The sequence below is a fragment of the Electrona antarctica genome (assembly GCF_951216825.1).
Source record: "Electrona antarctica genome assembly, chromosome: 13".
NCBI classification, from domain to species: Eukaryota; Metazoa; Chordata; class Actinopteri; order Myctophiformes; family Myctophidae; genus Electrona; species Electrona antarctica.
Genome location: NC_136794.1, coordinates 35,897,783 through 35,907,689, shown reverse-complemented (window position 1 = coordinate 35,907,689; position 9,907 = coordinate 35,897,783). Strand labels below are relative to the sequence as shown.

The 9,907-nt window shown below is 41.8% G+C and overlaps 1 long non-coding RNA gene across 1 annotated transcript; it reads right to left on the bottom strand.

The window, feature by feature from the left end:
- Window positions 1-1,496: 1,496 nt before the first annotated feature.
- On the bottom strand, window positions 1,497-2,143 carry LOC306935619. The gene is made up of 3 exons (XR_013791404.1): window positions 2,089-2,143; window positions 1,737-1,764; window positions 1,497-1,628 (listed from the first exon to the last, which is right to left on the bottom strand). It is a non-coding gene; the product is annotated as an uncharacterized lncRNA (long non-coding RNA).
- Window positions 2,144-9,907: the final 7,764 nt, after the last annotated feature.

Here is a 9,907-nt window from a genome sequence, read left to right as displayed (position 1 = left end):
GTGACCACCAGTGGCGGGAAGTAACTAAATGCATTTACTTACAGTAAGTACAATATTGAGGTACTTTTTCTTTACTTGAGTATTTCCATTTCCCCATACTTTATACTTCTACTCTGCTACATCCCCCCAAAAAAGATATACTTTTTAATCCACTCCCTGATTTTTTTTCTTCGTATCTCCTAATCTAGGGAGCTCTCCGTGGTTTTGACCAGATGGATATACTAAGCTCTTCATTTCTGACTTTAACATGCCTCTCGTTTAAAATATGCAATGGATTATCGAGCGACTTTATCGTAATCATAGCGAGGTAAGCAAGCAACCTGGGTTTTGTATGAAACGGAGTAAAAGCTGCCATATCTGCACGGCACCCCGAGCTGCTATTTTGAAAGAAATCCCGGCGCTGATTGTGTTAACAGTGCTGCCCGACACCGTTCAATGTAGCAGTAGTTGATAGTAGTACTTTAGGTCCTGGATTGGACCCCAGAGCTACAGTAGTATGATGATGGCTTGGCTTATGGCCGGCGTTATTTAAAAATGGCTTTTATTTGTTTGGATGCTTCACAGCATGATGCATGATCCATACAATAATTGCCATGAAATTGTTTGTTTGGGGGAAAGTGTAACATCCAATGATGAATATTCATTGATTTGACATTTTGCGGCAGTACTAGGCAACGCTCCATTAGTGAGGTGCTAGTACTGCTGGGTGGATTTACTGGAGCACTGGCCAAACATCCCACAGTACAATTGAACTCAGAAGAGTAATCTTCAGAGTTAAAACAAATGGAGCTTTACAGGTCCATTTGGTTACATTTGTACTATCTTTGGAGTTCAATTAACACTTTAGGGATGCTATTGTGCAGTTAAGATAGGCATTGACTAAAACGTGCATGGTACGTTTGTTTAAACTCCTTCCTCATTTAGGTTTTGATAAAGCATGGTAGTGTGCACACATTGTATGTGTTTTTGATGACATACTGTACATTTTAATGATAGTATAATACCAGTACAATACAAGACGCCCTGAGGGCGAGAAGCATGCACACATCCGCCTGGGTGACGGCAGACTGCTGGGCAAGCGCTGGCGCTTTGGCATGGGGGGGGGTCAGATCAACATATGGAATGAATTCTGTACTGGCCATATATGGAGCATTGGAGCGTGTCTTGAGTGTACAGGATTTGATGAGGTCAGATCAACATTATGGAATGTCAGAACAGGTCAGCTCCTTATATTATGGAGATCTAAGGGTGGCAGCATGTCATAGCAGGAAAACCTTTTGTCAGAGAGATTTGAAAGGAGTGCATGGGCCAATAAAAGTATATGGGTGAGTGGTTAAGGGGGAAACAATCATTGTTGTATTCTACATATAAACTCCAGGTAACTTTCATTTTCATTATGAAATCTGGGATTTCCCCTTGGATGAGCGGTAGAGCTTTGGTTGCCCAGTGGTTTGGTTGCAGACACTGAACACTTTTCTATTTTAAATGTCTGCATGATTATATGTCTACTACACGTTGCATTCCTCTTCTACAACCCTGTTGACATGACCAGCAGAGGAAACAGAGTCTCTTCTATGACCAACACTTCCACTGGTGTTGACATCCTGGACCATCCGGAGACTGTCCTCCTGAAAAATGACAACACACTTAGATAGATATGGTCCTATGTATCACAATATCTGAAAATGTACAGTACAAATGAGTGCAAAGAATGAAAAACGATGAGATCTCCTCACCGTTTTGTCCTTGCAGGAGTGTTGTTTCCTTTAAAATATACAAAAAAATATTATTATTTATGCTTTTAAAGATTTTTGCAATGTTTGCTGAGCCTGACATACTGACGAACATGACATATAAAATAGTATAGAGTATTTGGACTAAAGCCTAATTTATACTTTGTCGAGTGGGTCATGTGCTGAAAATAAGACCTACAAGCTCACAATGTGTCGTCGATGTGACACATTGCAGTTTGTAATTTTCTACTACTTTTGGCACACAAAAGATGACAGAACTCGCCAGGCCCACAAAATAACCAAAGGAAACAGACCTCACCAGGCCCACAACATAACCAAAGGAAACAGAACTCACCAGGTCCACAACATAACCAAAGGAAACAGCAGCACTGGCAACACCTTGACTCCAGTAACAACACAAAGGATGAGACGTTCGACTGCTAGAAAATGACAGGATACATAAAATGAATTATCAATATAGAAAGAACAATGTTTTCAGTATATATAGTTCTTCTGGTGCTTTATATGTACATTTTAGATGAATATCTGTCTCTGTTATTTACTTTAGTAGGCAAATATAGTGGTTAAAATAACACTCCATGGACAATGGGCCCTCCGGATCAGTTTAGATTATTCAGCTTTCTTCCAGACCCTGCATGGAGTACTGTGGGGGGCTTCCCTGTGGTTCTACCTCCCATTAGTTCCACCATGTATTAATAAGCTACTATACTGTAGCTTCCGCCTATACCTTTTCGATCATGTCTAAAGAGTTTTAATATATGATTCTTGTAATGTGCATAAGATAAAAAAAACAAAACGATTCATTAATTTATTCATTCATTCATTCAAAAGTCCCTCCCTTCGTGGCGCAGAAAACTGTGTCTCGTCTGGGAGAACTTTACTCCACCTCCGGTGGGACTGAACACGAGTGGTCTGTGTTCAAAACTTCCAGTGCTGATTCCACGTCTAGGAGCTGTGGTTCCTCAAGGGGCGGTAACAGTCAAACACCCTGGTGGACAGTGGTGGTCAGGCAAGCCGTCCGACTGAAGAAGGAGGTCTTCTGGGATTTATATGCCATGGTACAGATGCAAGATACCGACAGGCCCGAAGGACAGCCGGCTGTGACAGACCAAAGTGATGGGTGTGGGAGGAGTTAAGAAAAGCCATGGAGACTGACTTTCAGTTGCCGCCTTTCTGGAAAACCATCTGATATCTCAGGAGGTGGAAATGGGGAACTGCCCAAGCTGTATACAGCAAGGATGGGACACATGACCTCAAATGAGGAGGTAATTGGGCAGTGGAAGGCACACTTTAACCCAAATCAGCTAGCTGTGACCTCTAGCCAAGTGTGATGAGGATCACGATCTCTAATGCATGGTTACTCACAATTGGAAGGTTTGCACACCGTAGCTGCCTACATCGATTTTATTTGCATCCATCTTTAAATGGTTTGTGGATGTGCGTGACCTCGTTTGATCCCCATGGTTCTTAGCCGGAAACGGGTGTATTTCTCTCTCCATGTAGGGAATGAAGTGTGGGATTCTCTGCTAGAACTGCTAAGCGGATGAAGATGGAAGGATGGTTACAGACTGTTAAGGTACATCATATTAACATAATAGCATTCTCACTGTCTATTGTGTTTATCTGCAGCAGCACATCAGCAGAGTTGTTTTCTCCCAGTGAGTTCCTGGTCTGACAGAAGTACAGTCCAGTCTGGTTGGTTTGCAGAGAGGTCAGAACCAGAACCTGGCCTGACCCTACCTGGACCAGGGAGCTGGAACCAGGAGGTCCAGTCTTCTTGTACCAGGTGTGGTGGCATGCAGGCGGGTTAGCATCACTGCTGCAGGTCAAGGTCACACTGCTGCCCTCTAGAGGTCTGCCTGGTGGACTGAGCTCCACCAACACGCTAACTGGTGCATCTTGACATTAAGAAAAAAAAAATCACACCCGTGTGAACTGAGTGGTGTAAGGTCTTATATAGACTGATCAGCTGTGGTCTGACGTAATGTCTGACGTAATTAACAGACAAACAGACAGACACGTAAACTAACAAAGCCAGTTGTAGGAGTGGTTTACACCACTCAAAAAACCCAAATAATATTGTATCAGATGTTATATTTTGTTGTGCCAATGAGGTGCAAACTAATTACATTAAATTCCAATTTGTAATTGTAACCATAGTGTCTTTTACTTACAAAGAACATCGATGAAACTAGGTGGGGACTTTTGGGATCCATGTTTGTTTGTCGCCTGGCAGGTGTACTGTCCAGAGTCTGCAGTAGAAACATTCTCCTTCACCAGCTGAGGACCAGTGGAGATGGAGCTCTTTCCACTGTCTCTGTACCAGGTGTAGATGTCTACTGGTGGGTTGGCATCACTGTTGCAGGTCAGAGTCACTTCAGTGCCCTCTACAATGTCTGGCGGATCCATTGATACTGATGTATTCTGTGGCGGGTCTGCGGATTAAAGATAACAATAACAATAATGCACACTTTGAGTAGTGTGGTGTCTTACAGCGCACGCACGCACGCACGCACGCACGCACGCACGCACGCACGCACGCACGCACGCACGCACGCACGCACGCACGCACGCACGCACGCACGCACGCACGCACGCACGCACACACACACACACACACACACACACACACACACACACACACACACACACACACACACACACACACACACACACACACACACACACACACACACACACACACACACACACACACACCATCAATACAATTTTGATATGAATTAAATTGAAAGCTCACAGTGAACATCAACAGAGACTTCGGGTGAATTGACAGTGGCAATCTTGTTCCTTGCCTGACAGTGGTATCTACCACTGTCACCGGATTGGACGTTAGAGATGGTATGCATGTCCTTCCGTGTCACTTCAAACCGGTCTTTGAAAAGGACGTATAACGGTGGATTTGAACCACTGCTGCAAGTGAACTTGAGTAAGCTTCCCATGACAACATCTCCTGATGGACTCACTGACAAAGTGACATTCTTGGGACCATCTGTTGGATAAAGATCAATGTCACTTTTAGAATAATGTTTGTTAATGATGACAAAAACACAGTAAACACACTTCAGCAATTGATTGATTGATTGATTTGATTGATTGAATACTTTATTAGTCTGAAATGCAAACAGCACATGGTAAAGAAAGACATTAAGGCTAAAAGGATAATACAAAAAATGTCCTGGGGAGTTGTTTCCCTTGTGGTCCTTTGTAGTATTCAATATCGTTCAAAATAACACATTTTTGTTTTGTTTTTTGCTATGTAATATATTTTTTAAATATATCTTAAAAAGAGACTTACATTGAAGATCTAGAGAGTGTGGTGATGATCTATAGGATCCATGTTTGTTTGTCACCTGGCAGGTGTACTGCCCAGAGTCTTGCAGAGACACATTCTCCTTCACCAGCTGAGGACCAGTGGAGATGGAGCTCCTTCCACTGTCTCTGTACCAGGTGTAAATGTCTACTGGTGGGTTGGTATCACTGATGCAGGTCAGAGTCACTTTGCTGCCCTCAGCAACTTTTCCTGGTGGATTCACTGATATTGACGGCCTCACTGTTAAGGTGAAGCAAGGCACAGAGAAACCCATTAGTTTATTCAAAATCTATTACATAAAATACATATACATGCTGTAAAAACATACAATACACAGATACATATAATATACAGATACATACATACACAACACAGACAGCTTGCTCACCCTCTCCCACCCACCCCACCAACCACCACATCCTCAGCTGAAAGAAGGGCACAGTGCAAACCTGAGCATTATACTACTCACGGTGAACTTCAAACTGTACTGAAGCAGAACTGGCTCTGTTGACGTGGTTGACAGCCACACATCTGTACTGCCCGCTGTGGTGTTTCTGGACGTCAGCCATGTTGTGACTCTGAGCTTCTTCTTTCACAACATCATCATTCCTGTACAGATAGTACTGTCCTGGTTCTACTTGGGGGTTGGCGTCGCTAGTGCAGGTGAAAGTGACCGAATCTCCTTCAAGAACATACGATGGACTGATTAGCAGAGTAACCTTCTTGGGACCATCTGTTGGAGGAAATATGATCTGTGGTGTTATTCTGCGTTCACACAGGCAGATGCAAAGATACAGTCTACCATTCATTGTCAAAAACTACAAAGCTACAAATTGAGCCTGGCTGAGCTAGGTTCAACTTCCAGATGCAAAGCTACAACTGTAGCTGCGATGGCACATCTCACTACGGACGCACGCTTGATGGCGCCAGCGACCGTGTGAGCAACAGATATAGACAAAGTCACAATATCCTGTGATCTTTGCAACTGCCTCATGTGAACACAGCAATACTGTAGCTTTCAAACATGTTTTGGATGCATTCACTGGAGGGTCTAAAGGGGCAAACAGCTCTATAAGAGATCAGTGTATTTTGTCATCAATAAACGGGTATGGACCGGTTCAGCAAACTCTAAATGTACAACGGACATTGAATTGAACTAATAACCCATTGAGACATCGGACCTTAACACACAGTGAACTATACACTATTGTACTATTTAAAAAAATCACGTTAGTTCACTTACAATGCACATGTAGAGAGTGTGGTGATGACATTTGGGATCCATGTTTGTTTGTCACATGGCAGGTGTACTGTCCAGAGTCTTGCAGAGACACATTCTCCTTCACCAGCTGAGGACCAGTGGAGATGGAGCTCCTTCCACTGTCTCTGTACCAGGTGTAGATGTCTACTGGTGGGTTGGCATCACTGCTGCAGGTCAGAGTAACTTTGCTGCCCTCAACAACATATGGTGGATCCATTGATACTGATGTATTTTGTGGAGGGTCTATGAACATGAAATAAACATTGGAAATCATTTACAAAGTGTAGGCTGTAATGTTATATTTTTCTTCCTCTCTCTCTCTCTTGGGAGGGGATGAACAATGATAATTGATACTTTGAATAATGTGATGTCCAACATTACACCAGCTTTGGTCAAATGAATAAGACTGGATGCCAAGTCCATCAATATAATTTTGTTGTTGAACAATTCAATTCAAAACTCACAGTGAACATCAACGGTGACTTCAGGTGAATTGGCCGTAGCGATGTTGTTCTTTGCCTGACAGTGGTATCTTCCACTGTCGCTGGATTTGATGTTAGATATGGTCTTCAATGTGCGTGCTAAAAAGTAATAACTCGTTACTCATTATTCTGTTCCAAAAGTAATATTATTACTTTACTCATTCCCATTGAGTCGGCTATTAGACGTCCGTCTAAAAGTGGGTTATACCTGGTGTAAAAATGAAAGTTTCTTAGCGGTCTAGGCTTAGCTTAGACGTTGATTAGCTGTTTTTTAAATGTTCATTTTTAGACCAGTTACCCATTTTTAGACGGCCATTTGGATGTATTTTAGCCTGAAACATTCTCAGTGGGTTACTCCTTGGCTAGCCTGGGCACCATTTCATTTGGGTATATGATCCTGTCGGGAGCGGATGATAGTCGACAGGCAGGAACAACAGGCGGCAACTTCCTTTTCCCTCAAACCGATTTTTCTCAATAAAAGCTACAGGCTACGAGAGCTTTTATTGAGAAAATGAAAAGGAAGTTGCCATAGATATATATAAAGTTACCGCCTGTTGTTCCTGCCTGATCGACTACAAAACAATACTACAACATGACGTAACGATATCATCCGCTCCCGACAGGATCATACAGACTTTTGAAACAGAGACCAGGCTTTCCTCCGAGGTGGTGGAAAGCCTGGTGAGGCGAGGTTACTCCTTGGCATAAATAACTCATTATATTCCTTGTCCGTTACATTAGTTAACTGTGTACCCTGTTAAATTAATAATATCTTAGACTGGGATCAATTCGATTTGCATGTTGCTTATCCGGCCTGGGTCTAGAGTAAATACGGAAAAGGGAGTATGCATGTATGAGCACAGATACAGCAGGGCGAGCACTAGACCGGATCCACCAAATCAAGTTACATGTTGTTACACGCTTCACAGTTCCACCGAGGGGCGAAAAATGTGTATTACTGTATTATTCATATTCAAATCGTTATAGTAATAATTAGTTATTACTCCTTTACTCTCATCACTTACCAACACTGGTCTTTATCTTCTTCTGTGCCACTATAGTTGTGTCTTTGAAAAGGGTGAGGGTGTAGCTCTGGATTGATGGATTTGAATCATTGCTGCTGCAGGTGAAAGTGACTGAGCTTCCTTTGAAAACATTTTCCGATGGAGTCACTTTCAAAATGACATTCTTGGGACCATCTATTGGAGGAAGATTATAATAGGTGTTTTTATCATCTCTGTTTCGCAAGGCCTATTCATACTCAGTTTTAGGTGATAAGGTGAGTCGCTTATCACAGCTGCGGCAAGACGTTCCCAACCACTGTGGGTTTTACCCACCACTGTCGTCACCTTTATCACCTAAAACTGGAGTATGAATAGGACTTCACTCTCTCCAAGTATGAGACGGAATCTACAAGTACAAACTACATTTTGGACAATGCTATATATATTACACCTACCTAGGTTCCATCTTGGAGGCAAATCTTTCCTGTGATAAAATGGCCACCAATCAAAAAAGTCAACCAAAGAACAAGATGTACTCCCAGAACCCACCTCACCCCTGCCCATTTTGATAGGCTGGAATGGCTTATGGTTGACGACAGAGTACAGCAACTTGCAATGGGCCTGGTCTACAAGATTCGCTACACCACTAAGATACCCATGTACCTGTCAAAATACTTCCTTAATGTCAAGGAAGTCCACAATCACAACACCAGAGGGAGTTCAACAAACCACGTGCAACCCATCTCAAGCAAGGGGTTAAATTAATTTGGCTCCTATGCCACTAAAATGTGGAATGCCCTACCAACGGCCATTAATAAATGTGAATCCCTAGACTTCTTCAAAACCGCTCTCAAAAGCACTTACGGGAGTCTGCAATTTGAAACTGGCCCCTGTAAAAATCTCTTACTTCCTTTAACTGTATATATGATTATTTCCTTTTTATTTATAAGTGTATATTTGTAACCCTAGAACACTAAACATCCGTTTTGTCACAACATCACTAAACTCAATGTAAAATATTACATACAAAATATTTATCATCAAAATAGATTGAAATACATCAATACATGGCAACTTGAGGTACTCTTCTTTCATATTTCATCATGACTTTTCACACAAAAAAATAAAAATAAAATAGATATCATGGGGGGGGGGGGGGCTATATCATTGGGGTTCAAAATCAGTGAAAAACTTAAACACTCACCAGTATCACCACTACGAACAGCTGTAAAAGACAAAATAGATTAACAAAAATGGCAAATTTTAGGATTATCATAATCATGTGATTCTATTCTATAATTTTACATGTGTCTATAAACCACAACATTACAGTAACCAGATGTTCAACACAGTATTTGACTTCTCTGACACACTGTGAAAATATATGAAAGCATTTCAAAGTGTTCTCACCACCAGATAGCAGGATCATAATGTCCAGGATCACACTGGTTGTCTTTAGAAACCTCATCATGGTATGTCGAGGTGAAAATCAATAACTATGAAATGAAAGAAACTCTTCACATTCACAACCAACACATGAAAAATGAAAAAAGGGAAGTCAAATTTTAGAACCACTGAAATGGGGTTTTCTGCGTCTCACTCTCTTTTAGCACATTTCTTGTAGACATTTAGATTACAAAACATTTAACCCCTGCTGCTTTATAGTCCACTGTTCTCTGTAAGGTATCAAAGACAACATGTCATTTTTAAATTTGACTCTTAAAATGAAACCAATAGTAGCACAACTACAACATTTTGCTTATTAAACTGCAAGCGAAAACCATTAGCCAGCATATGGTGCTATGAAAGAATGACAACCCACAGAAAAGAGGAAAGAAAACAACCAGGTGCCCAGCGGTGGTGGGTACAGAAGTTGGGCATAAGTATTGGTAGTGCTCCTATAGATCAACAGCATTGCAATACACAGAAAAAGATTTAATGATAGAAAGCTGTGTTAAAACGAGTTAGAATATTACTGAAATCACGTGAAATAGTTTGATTAATGTCACGGTCAAATCCATCCACCCAACTGGCCATTGTGCATGCAGATGTCGTGACTAGGGGCTGCCGGGCTG